The 18,543-nt window shown below is 35.1% G+C and overlaps 1 protein-coding gene across 10 annotated transcripts in view; it reads left to right on the top strand.

The window, feature by feature from the left end:
• IMMP2L (inner mitochondrial membrane peptidase subunit 2) overlaps positions 1-18,543 on the top strand; it is a 419,562-nt gene that overhangs the window by 146,688 nt on the left and 254,331 nt on the right. The gene's annotated exons all lie outside the window — the stretch shown is intronic.

Here is an 18,543-nt window from a genome sequence, read left to right as displayed (position 1 = left end):
TTAAGTTTGCTACTTTGTTGGGCAGACACAGTAATCAAATAATTGTTTTTTCCTGATTTGATTATGATTGACGGAGGAAATGTCAAAAAATGTGATTAAGGAAGAGAGGCCGTTATATTCTTTAGAACATGAAGCACAGTGTTAATGTAGTTCATATTTTCCAACAAAAGAGAGTGTAGTATAGATTCCTTGTCTTTAAATTTCCATTAAATTTTTTTGTAGCATCTTTATGAAGTTTTTTAAAGATCTAAGGCCATTGATGTAATTGTGTTGCATAAAACTTGTATTTCATTCAGATATTTTGAGTGTGTTGTTTTTGTTTGAATGCATTTTCAGTATTCCCATCTGTTTTTTTAATAATAAATTGTGCTTTGTTTGAAAGTGTATAATGATTTTAAACTTTCACAAAGACCATTTGAGAAATTTGAGCTACATAGTAATTCAATTACTTTTGATATTGATTAGGTGAGTGTGTTTGACTGTTATAAAGCTGTTTTTCCTCTAAATTCTACTGATTTAGGCAGCATACCCTAGACAGTATCAGCAGACTCCTGTTAGTGCTGCAACATGTAAAGATTCTCATGTATTTTGCTTTATTAAATTATATTTTACTTTTTAATCTTTTTGTCTAGAAAAAATATTGGGTTTTTTTAATATGAATCCAAATCATATTCCTTCCTGTCTTCTTGGGTTCCAAAATGGTACTGCCTCTTTGAGGCAACTTAGTTTCTTTAGGTTCATATTGCTTATCAAAAATAATTTCTAAATATACCACTATCTTCAAAAATATGTTATAGCTAGTAGTCTAAAGTACATTATGCAGTGGCTGTGCTAACATGACTATGCTATGTCAGCAACTGAGCACATTTAGAACTATTTTAGGCACTGTCAGAAGAAAATTACTTGCAGAAAATTAATGTTACAAGTTTCATTTATCCATACTAAATATGTACCAAAAAAGTAGGCTGTGTATCTAAAGAAAGGAGTTAATTACTTATTCATTGCTATTGTTTTCAACAAGGGTATAATTCATAGATTTCTCAGGCTATTCACATTCTGATTAAATGGACTGCCTCAGTACATCTTCAAACTTCTGTTCATGAATTCATGTTTATGAATTTTTGTTTTTGCTTGTCTGGTTTTCTTAATTCAGGAAAAGTAGAGACAAGAATATTAATAAAACAAGAAAGTATCTCTGTGAACTTAAAAAAATTGTCAAGAAAACAGCCAAATAGATTGTTTAATATTATTTTGTCAGTTAAAAATATGCATTAACAAAACATTGATGACCAAGTTTAAGAAGATATTTCTGTGCTTAAACGCATGAATAGGAAAGCAACATCTGGTTTGGTTCTAGACAGGCACCTGTTTGCTGTTTGCATATGAACTTTCTCTGGTTCCACTGGTCCAGAGATGACCTACTCCATGTCTAGGCTTAAGAGCAAAGCCTTCATCATCTCTGTAAGACAATGAATTAACACAAGCACGTTCCTGTATCCTGTATCTCCCTTCAAGGAGAAGCGAGAACAGAGCAGATTTTTGAGGGGGACAAGCTAAGAGCACCCCGTGCCCTCATTGGGAGGTGCGAACATGGGGGCAGAGCCAAGATCACGTGTCAAGGTCTCTCGACCGCACCAACATGGCAAGAGATGAGCCAGGGCCAGGGCCCATCACAGAGTCCTGTCAGCAGCAAAAGCTGATGGAACCAGAGACAGGTCTGGAGTGGGAATGCCCACAGCCTACAGTGAGTGTCCACAGTCTGTGCTTTGAGAGGGCATGGGACATGTGTCACTGGCATGGCTGGGGCAGGGACTGCAGTAAAATGAGGCTGGGACTGAGTAAAGGGAAAACTTGAGAAGTCAAGCAGGGACACTGAGAGCATTGTGTGGCCTCAGGGTCCAGACATTTGTCTACAAAAAAAAAAAAGCAATGCACCACTAACAGTCTGATGGTTGTATTGTTTAACTGTACATTTAGAGCCAAATGGCATCTTGCTTTTTATCTCAACATGTAAATCAAGTCTCTTAACAAAATTCCCATAAAACTAGCAAATGTGAGGTACTAGTTTTTGCCCTTCAGTTTAACAATTTGCTAGTCATTCTGAGGCATATATCAACACAGAATTTAGTAGTATCTGGTACTTTATCTTTTGAACACAAATTATAATGCCAAGTTTTTAAAAGCATTTGAAAAACAGGTTGTTAGTCCCAGCAGGATATTTTTAAGCACTCAGGGTTTTGTAAAAGGGGGGTTCTTTTATGAGCTTTTCTGGCATTTTGTACATAGATTAGATGGATTTAAGAGTTTGCTTGAGTAGAATCAGAGAGAGGTCATGAAGTATTCTGCTGATCTTGTTTCCAAAATAGCCCAAATAACACACAGAAATTGTAAAACTAGAAGCGTAAGTTACCATCTTACTTGTTCAAGTCAAAACAGATATACACCAGAGATTTTAAATAATGCTGATAGCTTTGTCAGATGACATTTTTGTTCAGGAGTTGACTGGATAAGTAGACAAATTCTAAACCTTCTTTCAAGAATATAGTAATGTTATAACAATCTGTTTCTTTGCTTCAAATTTCTTTCACTTCTGGAGAAGTAAATATATATGGAGAATTGTGTTAAGATGGAAAAATTTCTGCAAGGATCATTAAATTAAGTGGTACAGAAGATTATCTAGGGCTTAATTGGAAAAATGTCACTATTTTCCTTTCACCTGATAGTGATGAGAAATCTCTGGCATTACTGAATCATAGAGTCATAGAATGGTTTGGGTTGGATGGGTCTTTAGAGATCATCAAGTTCAAACTGCCCCACCATAGGCCGGGAACATTCCACTTCCATTTATTTCTGAACTTATTAACTGGAGCAGCAGGTCTTCCACAGGGTAACACAGTGTGGTCACATCAGCAGAACTGTGCAGTTTGCTATTCTCAGCTAGAATTCTGTGATTGAATTAATGTAAAGATCACACTGAAGGGCTTATATGCTCATTTTCAAGATAATGCTACATTACAGCAAAGTTACAATACTTTAGTCAAAGAGAAGGAACCTTCCTAAATCAGATGATATGATGGCTGGGTAGTTTTGTGTGAATAGTCTAGTTTTTCTTATAGTTGTTACAACAAAGAAAAGAAAAAAAAATACTGCTTCCTTAAGGTTAAGTCCCCTTTTATATATATGTGCTCTTTGAATTTGTAAAATAAAGGTTTTTCCCATGGTAATTGTACATCTCTAAAATAGCTATGACTATTACTTCTAAACATGGGATAAGAAGCATTAAAACATTAAATAAGTAGAGAATTTACCCTTCTAGTATATAGAAAAATACAATCCTCATCGAAGCCTTTGATTTGGAAATACCCATTATTGAAAAGGTGTAGTATGAATGACTGCCTTTTCAGGGAAAAGAAAGAATATCAGTAGTAATGGTTGCAGTTTGCAAGACTAGTTTCTGCTCTAATGATGTGAAGGTTTACAGTGTAGTGACCTATAAAACTGGCTCCCATCCAAACCTCCTGTTTCACAGTTGTTACTGGACTGTTTGCCTAGCAACATACTTAATGGACCCATAGGGAATTTAGACTTACAGCTAAATGAGTGTAGAATGCTGAAGAGAAAGACCAATAGTTTAGGTATAGGAAAAAGGAAGAGAAGAAAGCATTTTATCTGACAGAATCCTGAAACTGAGTCATTTTGTACAGAAATAGCTCCTTTCACTTGCTTTTGAGATATATATTAAAAAGTTCTTACTATAAGTGTAGGAAGGTAAGCATCTCTTAATTTTGTTATCCTAAAGTCTTTATCTTATTTTTCTTATTTTTTACTTTTTATCCCCCCTTATCCTCTCAAATTTAATGAAGTCTTGGATGAAAAGAACATTTGAAAGTAAAATGAGTGAGACAAAAAAGATTAAAAAAGCCTGGCAGGAATAAGCAAGGGTATTTCTGTTGATAATGGATGTCCTTGATTCTATTTGTCAGTCTTTCAAGAAAACTGCTATCTAATAAAGGTTTTCTATGAGCCTGACCACTAAATTAAAAAGGAAGAAAAATGTCTTTAAATGTTTTATGTGGTGTCTTAGGTGATGTCTTAGATACAAATCAGAACAGAAAGCAATTATTTATATGGGGAGGTAATACTTTTAGACAGTTGAAATATAAATTAATTTTTAGTTGATCTTTTTTCTAAATCTCGCTCCTAGATACAAATCTCAGTTTGTTTTTCAAAAGTCATGATCTCTAATTTTTTAAAAACTTATTAAATGAGAAGTTTTGCAGAGTTTCAAGTGACAGATAGTGGCAGATGTTGTTTGGAGGTCATTTACATTGTTTTTATTTATAACTTATATTAATCGATAAAACTAAAAATACAACACCTATTTTATTGTGACCTTTTGACATTGCATTAGAATCTTGAAACAAAAGGTTCTCCATATTTTATTTTTTAATAAAAAACCCAATACTGTTTGAACGATACACTATAGTTCAACAGTAATTTGAGCTCAGGGACTGAAGCTGTGTGATTTATAGGATGTGAGACTAGATTATGGCAGTAATTTAGCATCACTTTGAAAATCTATTAGTACTGTTGTAAGATAATCATCAAGTTCATTCCATGAAGAAGCAACTCAGTTACAGGGGAATATTATTTTACATGCACTGCTGAAAAAACTTGTACGTAGTATTTCAAAGTTTTGCTTGGATCTGAAAATGGGATGCTTTCATTAGGCATGGAGTCAAAAGGCAAAAATGCCTACCCCTCTTGTATCTTAGTGTCCTTTCTCTGCAGGTTGTGTTCACTGCCCTTTTTAATACCTAGATTTTCTTTTGAGGATGCTGGAATGAATGAGTGGGGAATTTGAGCAGATTATCCAGATTAGATAATGGATTATCTGAGGGTTTTTTTTTTTTTTTTTTTTTTTTTTTTTTTTTTTTTTTATGGATAGTTGAGAATTGACTATGATTGAGAAAGGCTTGTCCCTCAAGAATTATTCCCAGCACTTTTGGATCCTGGTTATCATAAATGTGGAAGTTATCCCTTAGATTTGGCTTGTTTTATTTACCCCCCTGCACCCTCTCCCCAAAAATTTGCCATGTTGCTGTGTTTGTTTCTATTGATTTGTCTTCACATGAAGCTAAAGTGGAGCACATATAGATCCTGTTGGTTTTAGTATTTTAATTACTATTGTCTGAGAAGGGTTACCTAATTTAGTATCAAGAATACACCTACTGTTTAATCTATTTAGCTAAAATATTTTTCTAGACAGAAAACATTCCCTGAAATAGAATCATACAATATACGTAGGAAATGACCTTTTAGATCATGGAGTCCAGCCATTAACCCAGCACAAGTTCAACACTAAACCATGACTCTAAATGTAACATCCATGTGTCTTCTGCATACCCTCAGGGATGGTGACTCGACCACTATGCTGAGTTTCAATGCTTGACAATCCTTTCAGTAAAGAAATGTTTTCCTAATACCCAATTTAAACCTTTCCTGGTGCTACTTGAGACCACTTCCTCTTGTCCTATCACTTGTTTGGTAGAAGAGACCAACACTCACATTGCTGCAACCTCCTTTCAGAGCTGTAAAGCCTGTTCTGAGCCTCCTTTTTTCCATGCTAAATAACCCTCAACTGCTTTTCATAAGATTTGAACTCCAGACCCTTCATCACTTTTGCTGCTTTTCTCTGGACACGTTCCAGCACCTCAGTGTCCTTCTTGTAGTGAAGGGGCCAGAACTGGACACAGCACTGGAGGTGTGGCCTCACCAGTGCTGAGTACAGGGGGACAATCACTACCCTGCTCCTGCTGGCCACACTATTGCTGAGGCCAGATGCCATTGGCACAGCTGGCTCATATTCAGCTGCTGGCTCACGCTGGCCGTCAATCAGTACTCCCAGATCCTTTCCCATTGGGCAGCTTTCCAGCCATCTGCCCCCAGCCTGTAGCGTTGCGTGGAGTTGTTGTGACCCAGGTACAGGACACAGCATTGTACTCGTACCTCATGCACTTGGCCTTCGCCCATCAATCCAGCCTGTCCAGATCCCTCTGCAGAGCATTCCTACCCTCCAGCAGATCAATGCTCCCACCCATCTTGGTGTCACCTGCAAACTCACTGAGGGTGCACTTGATCCCCTTGTCCAGGTCATTGATAAAGGTAGTGTTGTGAGATTCATTATAAAAATACCCACCTTAATTAGTTTTCAGAACTTGATGACCTAAATAAATAAATAACTAAATAAATATTTCCTCTGCTCTTTTTAAGAGTTAGTCAATGCTTTCTAGTATTTTTATATTCTCAGCATCATGGAGAAAAATCCTTTTTTGCTTTCTATAAACATTGGCAACTAGCAATATACTTTGGTAAAATGTACGCTGAATTCTGAATTTTCTGGTATTTTCAAACAGAAAGAGGCTTCATATCCATGTGCAGAAAAAATGTATTAGTGTGACTGACTAGCAGTTTAGCGTGTCAGCAATTATTTTCTTCAGAATAATATATCTATATTAAAAAAACAATGTATAGGCTAGTACAATTCAGAAAAGTGCCATGACTGATGGTCCAAGGTAGTCTGAAGAATTTACAAATGGGCATAAAGAATTCAAAGAAAACATGTAATACATGTAAAACATGTAAAGAAAACATGTAAAACATGTAAAACATGTAATTTATGAATAAATTCATAAATTTTTATGAGTTGTTCTAGGGAAGGCCAATACAAGTCTGGTCAAGCTATGAAGTTAATTAGAACAGGATGATTCCACAGGAGTCTACAAATCAAAATTATCCTGTGATTAATTTCCAGTAAATTTATATTAAAAATAATTTATTTTGTTTCTCTAAGGCAGCATCCATGCTAGTGATTGAATTTGTTTATATTTAGGTTAATTTACCCCTACATAATCCCAAAGGAAAAATAGGCCATTCATGAAAAGTTTGCAGGAAATTAAGCTAGAAAATTTCTACAACAGTTGAAATTCAGTAGTATACAGGAAGTTTTTTGCATATTTTGGCTTAATCAAAATAGGACAGCTGTAAACTGGTGTCACCTTTTGCTTCTTTAGTTGGTCAGTCTGCTTAGTAATAAAATACTTCATGGAAACAGATTGTTTTCTCACAAGAATTTCACATGTGATTTATTTCCTTCGTCAGATGCCTTTTCTCATTTAGCTGTTCTATATAATACAAGAGATATATAAATAAATTACAGTTCTAAAATTTATTGCTCTAATCATGACACTGGTGTATGACAACACTACATCTTATTTTGTATTATAAATTGCTGTGCCCAGGAGTCACAGAATAGAACAACAGCGATGGCTTTAGTTTATGATCACAGCACACTAATTTCACGTTACTATTGCGGAATAATTTTTGTCATAATTTCTGTTTCTTTTTCATAAACTTTTCTTCTTTTGATATTCTAAATCTACTTCCTTCCTTGTTAAAAGGGCCAAACAGGTTGTTTGAATAACTGCAGTTGTTGTTGGAGCAGAAAAACAATATTTGGCCTTTTGCTAGATGCAGCTAGGAGGCCAGCACCAATTGTATGAATGCAAACATTTCAAATATGTAAAACTATGAAATTTTAAAGATTATGAGAACAGTTCAAATGAAGAAAAAATAAATAATGCAGATTTTATTATCTCAGAAGAGGCAGAGCAGATCTAAATTTTTGCATTATTTAAGAAAAGACCCAGACTCATTGCTACAGTAAGACTTTCTCAAGATCAAGTGACACCTTAATTATTCCCCAGGAAATATGACAGGCTCCATTAAAATTGCCCTATTACTATTGGTTTTGTACAGATGTTACTCATATACTGGGATAGTAGTTCTAAGATTAGACTGGAGAGATCAGATAAATGAATGAATAAGGTTGAGAGATCTTTTACTTAATATAGAAATTCAGTATGTAAATTAATAGCTTATTATAATATTTGGGCTGTTTAGGAATGACACTATTGAAGAAGAGAAAACATTTATATATAATATAAAATTATTTTAGTAAGAAAGTGTCATGGAAGATGGAAGAACTCCAGAAAACAGCCAAGCTGAATAGGCAGAGTAATGGAATGTAAAAATTCATTAGTAACAGATGAATAAAGAAAGTCAGCTGAGTTACTCTAAGACTTCCTAAGTGAATTAATTAAATTTATTATTGCCATATAGTCAGGTAGAATGATGAATGCAGAGAGAGATTTTCTTGAGAAGAGAGATGAAAAAACTGCAACTATTTCATTTGGTCAGTAGATGAATAAAAATGTTCTCTGGGGAAGTGTTAAAAAATAATGATTGTTACACAGAAGGTAATGGAATCATGCTGGTTTCTGCATCTGGAAACACAAGAGGAAAGATAACTGAGAACTTCAAAAGCCAAAACTTCAAAATTCTAAGCTCCATAATTAATTAATTAATTAAGTTTGTCTTTTCATATTTGTTCTTAACTTCTGGAATACAGGGCATCACTGATACTGAGGAGAATTACTCAGATATAAAATACTGTCTTTATTTGCTTATTCTTCCTGCCTTCTGTTCCAGGACAAATTCTGTCAAGTGCAGCTATACTGGTAACTGTAAATAAGTGGCCTGTAGCAGACCTGTTATGCCTGCGTGGTTCCTCGGTCAAGTTGAAGCTGTGTCTGAGTCTGTGTGTGCTTAACCATACACAGGAGGAATTGATAAATATACATTTAATACAGCATAAATGCTATTCCTTAGAGGAAAGCAAGAACAAATAAAATGTATACTAGGTGGTAAATATGGGGGTGTTTAGCATGTGCTGTTTATTAATATAACTACTTAGCAAGAGCTTTTCTTTAAAAAAGTGAGTTAAAAGATTTTGATCTGATTGGCTAGAAATTAGATTAATTTTCCTTGTTATACAAAAGGTAGTAATTTGATTTAATGGTAAGAGTAGTGTTTATGTAGTCACTCTGCACTAAAGTAGTCATTTTGTGAATATAAATAAATTAAACACACGCTAAAGATGCAGAAGGATAATTAAGACCCATTCCCAAGATAAAAACCAAGTATTACCATCTTTTTATGTCATTTTGATAGTAGTAAACACCAGGGTTTTTAAAGTTTTCCTAAACCTCTGTTGTCTTATGTAGCCATTGCATGTCAGTTTATCAGAACAAGAGAGAAAAGATTGAGGGAGATTTATAAAACACTGCTGGGCTTGAGACTCATTCTTTTTGAAGTAATATCTTCTTCTGCATTAGTTAATTTTAATTGATAGTCTGAGAAAGTTTCATGAAATTTCTTCATTTTTTAATGTGTCTGTGTTGCTTAGCTTGCATATTGATAGCTAAACTGATACCACTGAATTCATACGTTGTGGAGTTAAATTTCAGTGAAATAGTTTTCAAAGGCTAAATCCATTTTTGTAGGTAGCATCCTTGTAGGTGGTATAGAGTGTAAGGCTTTTTGAGGCATCAATTTTAGGCTAGTAATTAAAGTAGTTATTACTGTAAGTCATGTTGCTAACCTTTTCAAACTCTGTAATCTAAAAAAAAAATCTCTATAATCTCTATTCTTCAATGTAATTACAGTTACTTGATTTCTAATATGGCCATTTTTACCTTTTCTGCTCTTTGTCTCTTGCTTGTAGAAAAATTTTCTGACATGATATGATATTAATATCTTGGGGGGAAAAAAAGATGTTGCATGGCACCTTAACTGATTGCAATTATAAGAGCTATTATTTTTTCAGTGCTAATATAAATGTAGCAATCTGTGTGGAATAAATACTTGCATATTCCCCAAAATGCTTTTCCAAGCTGCATATAGTTCATAAGGCACTTTGAGCCAAAGAGCATCAATTTTTTTGGTGTATGTGAAATATACCATTTCCGGATAATGAGAAATATATTTAGTAAGGTTTTCCATCAGAAACGCTGCTTGTGCATTTGCGTACTCAGAATCTTTTGAACACTTGACTATTTCATGTTGAATATAGTGGTGCTTGATTTCTACTCTGAATAGAAGCTGATGGAGCAAATGATGCAGCCACCACGGCACTCCAGTTCTGAGTTTATAGGCACTTACATGCCTAAGTATGTGCTAAACTTTATTCTAGTATCTAGTCTTAAAGTCAGTGATTGCTAGATTTAAAAAGTGTGAATATGTCCTTACATTATGCTTATATATTAACCATATAAGTATAATTTAAATGCTGATCTTTGTTGATTTTGTTGTTTTAAATGAGGGAATCAAAGTTGTAACTTCTATTTGTAGTAGTTACTGGTTACAGTTACTTGTTACTGTAAGTAACAATAATGTATGCTACAGGAAATTTGCATCTGTTATTTTTCACATGTAATAAGTAGGGAAGAGATTGTGGATGGCTTGTTCTCCTATGAAATTATCAAGAATCAATCTTTTGGCTTTAAATAAAAGGAAGAAAACAAGTATGAGCTAGCTAGTAGCTCATAAAAATTGAGAGGACTGTTCAGTGTAACATCTTGAGGCAATTAAAAAAATGACATCTAGTACACAAATTTTGAATAAGCAGTAGAAAATATGGATCTCTCTCCCCTGTTTGTAACTTAGATACACTACATTGTGTTGCACACAAGGGAAAAATATCTATCTACATTATAAAGCAGTAATTCATTCTGAGTGGATATGAGCAGTCATTCAGTGACAATTGATTTTACAGAAACTGGGTTGGAAACTTGGGCATTCATTGCACTATACGCAATTAAGATTTGTAGATAACGTTCACATTAAAGTGGCTGTTTTATTAGGAAAATATTTTGAAAGTGACACTGGACAATCTTAACTAGGGAAGAGGTTCTTTTAACAGTATCTACAAATCAGTTGAAATGTGAAATCAGTGTAAGACTGAAATACATAGAAAAATAATTTTAAAAAATTACCAAATATTTTTACTTCCTGTGTTTAAATAATTTGTTAAGAACTATAACAAATCTTTAAAAGTTTGCTATTTCCTAGAGTAATGTGAAACATTTAATAAGTACTCTTTATAGTTATTATTTTGACTATAATATCTCACGCTTTCATAGAGTTAAAAAAAAAAAAAAAGAACTTTAGAAGAATTTCCGTTCGAAGGGAAATTTAATGGACATTTAGTTTAACCCCTCTGCAATGAGCAGGGACATCTTCAACTAGATTAGGCTGCTCAGAGCTATGAAATTATATTAAATCATTTGAACTTACTGATCTGACTAGTATAGACCAGGAAGAACCTGAATCTGCAAGAGAATGGAGATTTCCTTGCTACTTACCTATCTGATACTTTATTGTGAAATTAAAAAGTAGATTCTGTGGAGGAGACTACACAAGTCAAAGGTTTTGAATAAACGTGGAGTTAAATATTACAAGTTCTTCCATCATTAGCAATTTGACAAAAGGAAGGAATTATTGCTGCTGTTGCATGATTCATTTGTTAGTTTGAGGAACAAGAAATAATGGAGACCTGTATGACTCAAGATTTTAAGAAACAGGTGCTTGAATTTAATTAAGTCATTGCCTCTCATATTTTTCATTCACTTTCTGAGGGAAGCTAAGAAAATACCAGGAGTAGGGATAAAGGTAGAGCTTAGACTGTCTGTAACTGTTTAAAATTTGGCAAGTGCTTTAGGAGAGGATGTCAAGATCATGGGCATCAGCTGTATAGGTAGGCTACAGAAGTAGTCAAACACATTTACTAAACTGTCTTTTTGTGAGAGGAGGATACCAAACTGAAGTCAATGTGTTTAATTAGTTTCAAATGAAAGAGCATATTAATATCAGAAGGTAAAATGAAAATAGCTGCTATTTAAAAAAGCTAATTAAGTTTTGGCTCTCCTGAATTGGTTCCTTAGGACATTTTGACCCTGGGTGGTGCTGTGAATTTGAATGATTATTAGGATCTCAGAGATAGAAGCACAGGTTGTTCACTTTAGTAATAGGCAGTTCTTTTGCCTGTGGTCAAAAAACAAATTATTTCAGTGGTGTAGTGCGTTTGAAGTCTTAGAGAAAAGTAGTCAAAATGTTTGTCAGCATACATCAGATCCAATAAACCTGCCCCTGATCAATTCTTATTGCCTGTGGTGGTGAGAGTTTATTTTGTGCTGTACAGCGGAAAAAATGTGAATAAGTTTGGGAAAATTCTCTAATGAAATACTTTTAACTAGAAAACTAGAAAACTAGAAAAGCACTTATTTACATATTTTGTGATTGCTGGATTAGTCATCACTTCAGATATTGCTACTTATAATGCTTTTATTGATAGGATAACCTTAGAAATTGTATTAGAGATGCTGGATCCTATGAACTTCATGTTGTTGGCAGGATTTCTTTTTCTTTAGTCTGCTTGTACCAACTTTGGTGCACTGTAGGTCTCAGGGAGGCTTCTGTCCTGATACCATAAATGAGAAGTTGCTGTGGTTCTGTCTCCCAGGGTCCAGACAGTGGTTGAAGCTAAGCATACATCCTGCACAGGCAGAAGTACACACCATGCAGTACACACACAGATAACACAGAGAAAAAACAGTTTCTGTATCAGCACCAGCATAAACACAGAAACATGAACGCATGGATAGCCAGCTGATGAGGGCTAGAGTTTGTTACTGCTCACATTTCAGACTCATTCACAACATATGGGTTTTATACAAATTATTCTACCCAGAATCGTGTCTCAGTGTCTTACAGTTCCTGGAAATAAGAGCTATGGGTCCCCCAGATCTGTAGTCCTTCTGGGATGTCTCATCCAACAGAGGCTTCAGTTCAGCCTGGTGTTCTGTAGTAGATTTTGCACACACACACACACAGAGGTTAGACAGCATACTTACACAGCAAATAGTTGAGACTAGTGTTTAGTAAGACAGATTGTGGTGGTCAGATACAACATTTTGCCAGGCAAATGTACTGACCAGCCACTGTCTTAGATGTGAGTGGCCCCTTTATCCCTTATGTTTTCGTTAGATTCATAAAATGCTTGAAGTCAGAAGTGATATTTAAGGGTCTCCTCGTTCAATCCCTGTGTGCAGGGTTTGACTAGATTAGGTTGCCCAAAGCACTATCCAATTTCACCTCATTTTCTTCCAAAGATGGAGAATACAGAACTCGTCCAGGCAACATGTTCCGCATAACTTTTTGAGCCAGGTAAGAGACAGCCCTAGCAGAGGGAATGTGTTCCTGGATTTGATGGTTACCAACAGTCACAAGCTAAGTGGGACATGAAGGTTGGAGGCAGCCTGAGTGGCAGTGATCATGCAGTGATGGAATTTGCAGTCCTGAGGGATATGGATCAGGTACACAGTACAGTTAGGCCCCTGAACTTTAGGAAAGCAAACTTCCAGCTCTTCAAGAAGATAGTCAATAAGATCCCCTGGCAAACTGACCTCTGGGACAGGGAAGCAGATCAGAGCTGGCAGGTCTTTAAGAGTCTTCCATAGAGCACAAGAGGTAGAAATGCCCAGGAGCATGAAACTGGGCAAGGAAGGCAAAAGCCTGGCATGGCTGAGTAGGGACCTGCTGGTCAAACTAAAGGCAAAGAAGCAAATCCACAGGCAGCGGAAACAAGGACAGGCAACCTGAGAAGAGCACAGAGGTGAAGGTCACTCGTGCAAGGGTGGGGTGAGGAAGGCCAAGGAGAAGCTGGAACAAAGCAAGGTACACAAAGAATAACAGGAAGGGTTCCTACAGGTATGTTAACCAGAAAAGGAAAGTCAAAGAACATGTAAAGCCCCTGATAAACAATGCTGATAAACTGGTAACAACAGAGCAAGAGAAGGCTGAGATACTCAACAACTTTTTTTGCCTCAGTCTTCAATAACAGCCTCTCTTCCCATGCTTCTGGAGTGGATGGACAGTGGGATGGGGACTGGGGAAGCAAAGTCCCTCTCTGTAGGTAACAATCAGGTCCATGTCCACCTGAAGAACCTGAATGTGCGTTAAGTCCATACCACCTTATGAGATGCGTCCCAGAATCCTGAGGGAAATGGCTGATGTAGTTGCAAAGACACAAAGGATTCTATGATGGTATGGAACAAAACCATACCCCAAAGAAATGAAATTTCATAATAATTGACGGTACACGAGGAAAGATTTTCTGGTTCGTAAGTTTCATGCGTTTTTGGAAGAGAGATTAGCTTGATTGATTAGAGCATGGTACTAGGAATGGTAAGGTTATGAGTTCAATTCCTGCATCCAACATTCGAGTTGGACTTGGTGATCCTTGTGGGTCCTGTCCAACTCTGAATTTTTTCTGGCTTTGTGAATTTGAATATTTTTCTTATTTTCATGGATTTATTCAAAATTTTTTTACATTTCAGAAAAATGAATGCTAGTTATAACTGGTTACTCATGTCTGTGTTGGTAAAAAAAGAAGGAAAAACTTATATATTCAGTTTCACTGTCTGCTGCTCTCCATTTATGCAAAATCATGCCATTTAGATATGTCAAAGAGTATCATAATGAAAATGGTAGAGCATGAGAAAAGGCATGTAAGAAATTCCTAAGGATTTTGTTCAAAAAAGTAGAGTAAATATATTTGAAATAAAGTATTGCCACATGTTGAAAGAGTATGGAAATAGCTGTCTGCATTAGGAATACATTTTAAAATCTGGACATTTAAGAGGCCTAAAAACCTACTGAAATTGTAGCATCTCTTCAAGAACTCTTAGAAAAATTAAAAAAAAAAAAAAGTGAGAGGATATTCCTGTGCAAACTTTGGAGTCATTTCAGCTAATTTTTTTTTTTGCTTCTCTGAACAGGTTACATTGCATGTAACTTTTTCTGGGGATAAAGTTCCTCTGCAGAATGATCCAGGTTGGAAGATAAGTCATCTATTCAACCTCATGCTCAAAACAGGGTCAATTGTGAATCAGATAATTTTGCTTATAATTGTCTACCATATCTCTGCAACCTATTCCCAAGATTTTTTTCCTCATAATTAATTATTTTTCCTATATCTACTTAAATCCCATCCCCCCTAACTTCTGCTTTAGGTGGTTGTCACTCATTTTCCAGCTGTGCACCTCAGTAATGAGCCTGATTCAGCCTTCTCAGTAGCCACCTCTTAGTTACAGAAAGGTTGCTACTTATTCGTATCAAACCTTCTTTTTTTCCAGGCTGAACAAGCCCAACTTCCTCAGAATTTCTTGGGAGTAGAGCTCTGGCTCTTGACATTTTGGGAACCTCCTGCTAAGCTTGCCTCAGTTGATCAATGTCTCATATGAGGCTGAGCAATTAGGGATCCAAAATTAGACACAGTATTACAGAGGTAGTCTAAGAAGTGCTGAATGAAGGGGCATTCTTTTCCTCAGTCTTCTATTAGTTTCATACTAATACAACCCAGTATCCTGTTAGCCAGCTGTGCTTAGGAGCCCCAGGTCATTTTCAGCAGAGCTGCTATCGAGTGGAGCAGTGACAGGTTGGTACTAATTCAGGTGTTTGTCCACTCTAGGTGCAGGACTTTACATGTGTTCTTGCTGAATTTCACGTCAGCCTGTTGGCCTAATTCTCCAGCATTTTTAGATTCCTCTAAACAGCATCCCTAGGCTGCCACCAATGGTGGTTAAATGTATTGACTGCATTCTCCAATTTAGTATTGTCAGATTGGTAAGGATTTTGTCTCCTCCTTCAGGTCATCAATAAGCAAGTTAAATCCCAGAGTAAAACCCTGAGGAATGCCACTTGCAACTGGTCTCAAACCAGTACAAATCATTGACCTCTACCTCTTAAGCATGGAGTGATGTTATCCAGACTATCATGGCTAGTATTGTGTATTTTAGCACCTATACAATCTATGTGGGAGTGATATTAGTGTGCCTTTCTGTCAAACTAATAATTCCTAATGCACTTGGAGCTGAGCTAGAAAACCCTTGAAGGGCTTCACAGCACTGTATGGGCTTCATAATTCAGATCTCTCCAAATTGCAGGAGAGGCACCTTTACTTGTAAATATATTGTCAGAGATTCAGCTCTGTTTTAGATATAGACACCTAGTTGGCTTATTCAGTCTTTCTTACTTCCACAATTTCAGTTAGTTTGCCAAGAGTTTTAAAAGGGGTCTTAAAAATTCTTTTTAAAAATCTAGGTTTTTGTTAGTGTATTCTGACTGACTCTTTTGCATCAGTCATTATTTTAGTATGTAACTTAAATATATTAACTTGACTTTTATAACTAATTTTAAACAGGATCATTCTTGTCTTCCCTCTTTTCTCCTCTTAATTTAATTGATTTTGTTTTCTTTGTTTTCCCCTCTGCTCTTGGTCTTCCCTTTTTCTTCAAGCTTTTATTCTAGTCATCCCTCTTTTCTCCTCTTAATTTAATTGATTTTGTTTTCTTTGTTCTCCCCTCTGCTCTTGGTCTTTCCTTTTCTTTTTCTTCAAGCTTTTATTCTTGATTGGCTTTTTTTTTGGTGGAATACACTTGCTTTCAACATTGTTTAAAATAAACTCAAATGCCTTCCAGTGTCTTTCATTATTGCCTTTAAATGGAATTTGTAGTTAATCCTTCAGAATTAATTATTTTTAAAGAACTTCGAGGCTTCTTAAAAACAATATTTGATATTGCTTTGGCTCCAGTAATATTTAGAAAAATCATAAACCTTAATTGGTTATTAGTGACATTATAATTGATACTGTTAAGCAGCTCCTGGACCTTGAGCTCTCTCTTTAATTAGACACTCCTTCCCTCTGAGATTTCCTTATGAAAGTATTTTGCTTAATAACACAGGGTTATCAGCTTTCAGTTGTCTTCTGAATGAAACCTCCCAAATGAGACTACCTGTCACTGCCTTCTGCATATTAGTCAGAATTCCCCAACATGCTCTTTGTCATTGCTTAAGCACTTTTTTCACTTTCTAATAAATATTTTTGCTCTTGTTTTACAATTAGTATTGTAAATTTTCCCTTGACGTATGATCATAAAGTATGGAAATTATAGTTTGTCTCCTTAACATTATTTCAGAATAATCTAAAATATTTTTGAAAATAAAACAACAGCAACAACAATAAGAAAGGAATTTTAAAAAAGGTAAATCTAATATTTTTGGCCAAATCAAAAGGACTTAGGGCTGCTGTCTTCTTTTTCTTCCCCATTTTGTCAAGTCTTAATTTGAAACTTTTATATATATATTTTTCATGGTATCTTCAAGCTCACTTGTTTTCCTTGAGTCTTTCTTTATGTCTTTATTATTAATTTTTCTTCTGATAATACTGTCTGATAATTCTTCTTGTTTAAAATTTGTTTGACTACTGACTAGTCTATTGCTACATTTAATTATTGTGTTTCCAGGATGGGATGTTAGACACTGTGCCTTCACTTGTTCCTTTTCTTTCTTATACCTTTTGTCCATCCTATTTTTCTCCTTCGCTGTCTTTAAACCTACTTGTAGCGCCTCTTTGTTCATTCAACTTATTTTTTTCTCTTATTGATTGATTTGGTCATGTTGAAAACATGTTCTTTTAGCAGTTTTTGCCCCTTTGGCCACATTTTTACAGCCCTTTTCTGTTTATTCTAAGGTATTTGTTCCATCTTATGTTACAATTGATTTTAACCATTCACTTATCTCCCTTTGAGTATCTAAAGTTTCTCATTTTTCCTCACATTTACTTGTAATAATTACATGGCCGGCACTTTGTTAGCAGCATATGAAGGTTTTTAATTTACCATTTTTTGTTTTAAGTTTTTTTTCCTTTCTTATATTTTGTCAAATTTTTTTTGAGAAAGTTTTCATGTGTTTGTTTAAGGCAAAACCCTACTAACCATAAAGTCATCACATTATACATAAAGTTTGTCATTTAAATGTAAGTGTTCTAGACAGAAACATTTAGATTATTTATGCACAACCAGGGTGGTGGAATATAAATTTTGGAAAGAGAAAAGTAAAGTTCTTTGCTAGAATGATAAAAAAGAAATGCTGATTGTGGGATTACAATGTTGCATGATATACAAGAACAGAGAATTTTAATGTGTAAGATAATTGAAGCAAAAAAAAAAAATTCAAATGAAGGAGACAAAAGGAAGAAGAAGACAAATTGAAGCTGAATAAATTTTGCAGGATGAAAATTTATAGTTAAAGATGAATAGCAGGAACAGACTCTTGAAAACCTTTCAGGTCACTAGGAGTAAGAATCTGAGGTAAACCTATATTGTTTGTGATATCTTAAAATACAGTCATTTAGAATGTATTGTATGGTATATTATTTTGTTTGTAGCTAGAAAATATCTGAACATATAGAGAATTTCTTTGCTGGCGTTTAGTTTTCTTCACTCTCCAGAATTTCTTTGATGGATATTGAATTATTTAGTCCAAAAACAGATGGTCTCCACAAAATATTCTATTCTAAGCATTTTAAATAAATAATATTGTTCTTTTCCCATTTTGTCTTAATTAAAAATATATGTAATGTTTTCAAATAAATGCATGATGTATATTGCATTTATACTGGCTTTAGTAGAGCTGTGCAGATGAAAATTCTTGATGGCTCTCAGTCAGATGGATGGGTTCATATGGCCAGGCTTTTGGTCATCCAGGGGCATACTTTGTAATGTCCAAACTACCCTAACAGGT

The sequence above is a fragment of the Vidua chalybeata genome, chromosome 5 (assembly GCF_026979565.1).
Source record: "Vidua chalybeata isolate OUT-0048 chromosome 5, bVidCha1 merged haplotype, whole genome shotgun sequence".
NCBI classification, from domain to species: Eukaryota; Metazoa; Chordata; class Aves; order Passeriformes; family Viduidae; genus Vidua; species Vidua chalybeata.
The sequence above is the reverse complement of the archived record's forward strand: the minus strand, read 5'-3'. Positions and strand labels throughout refer to the sequence as shown.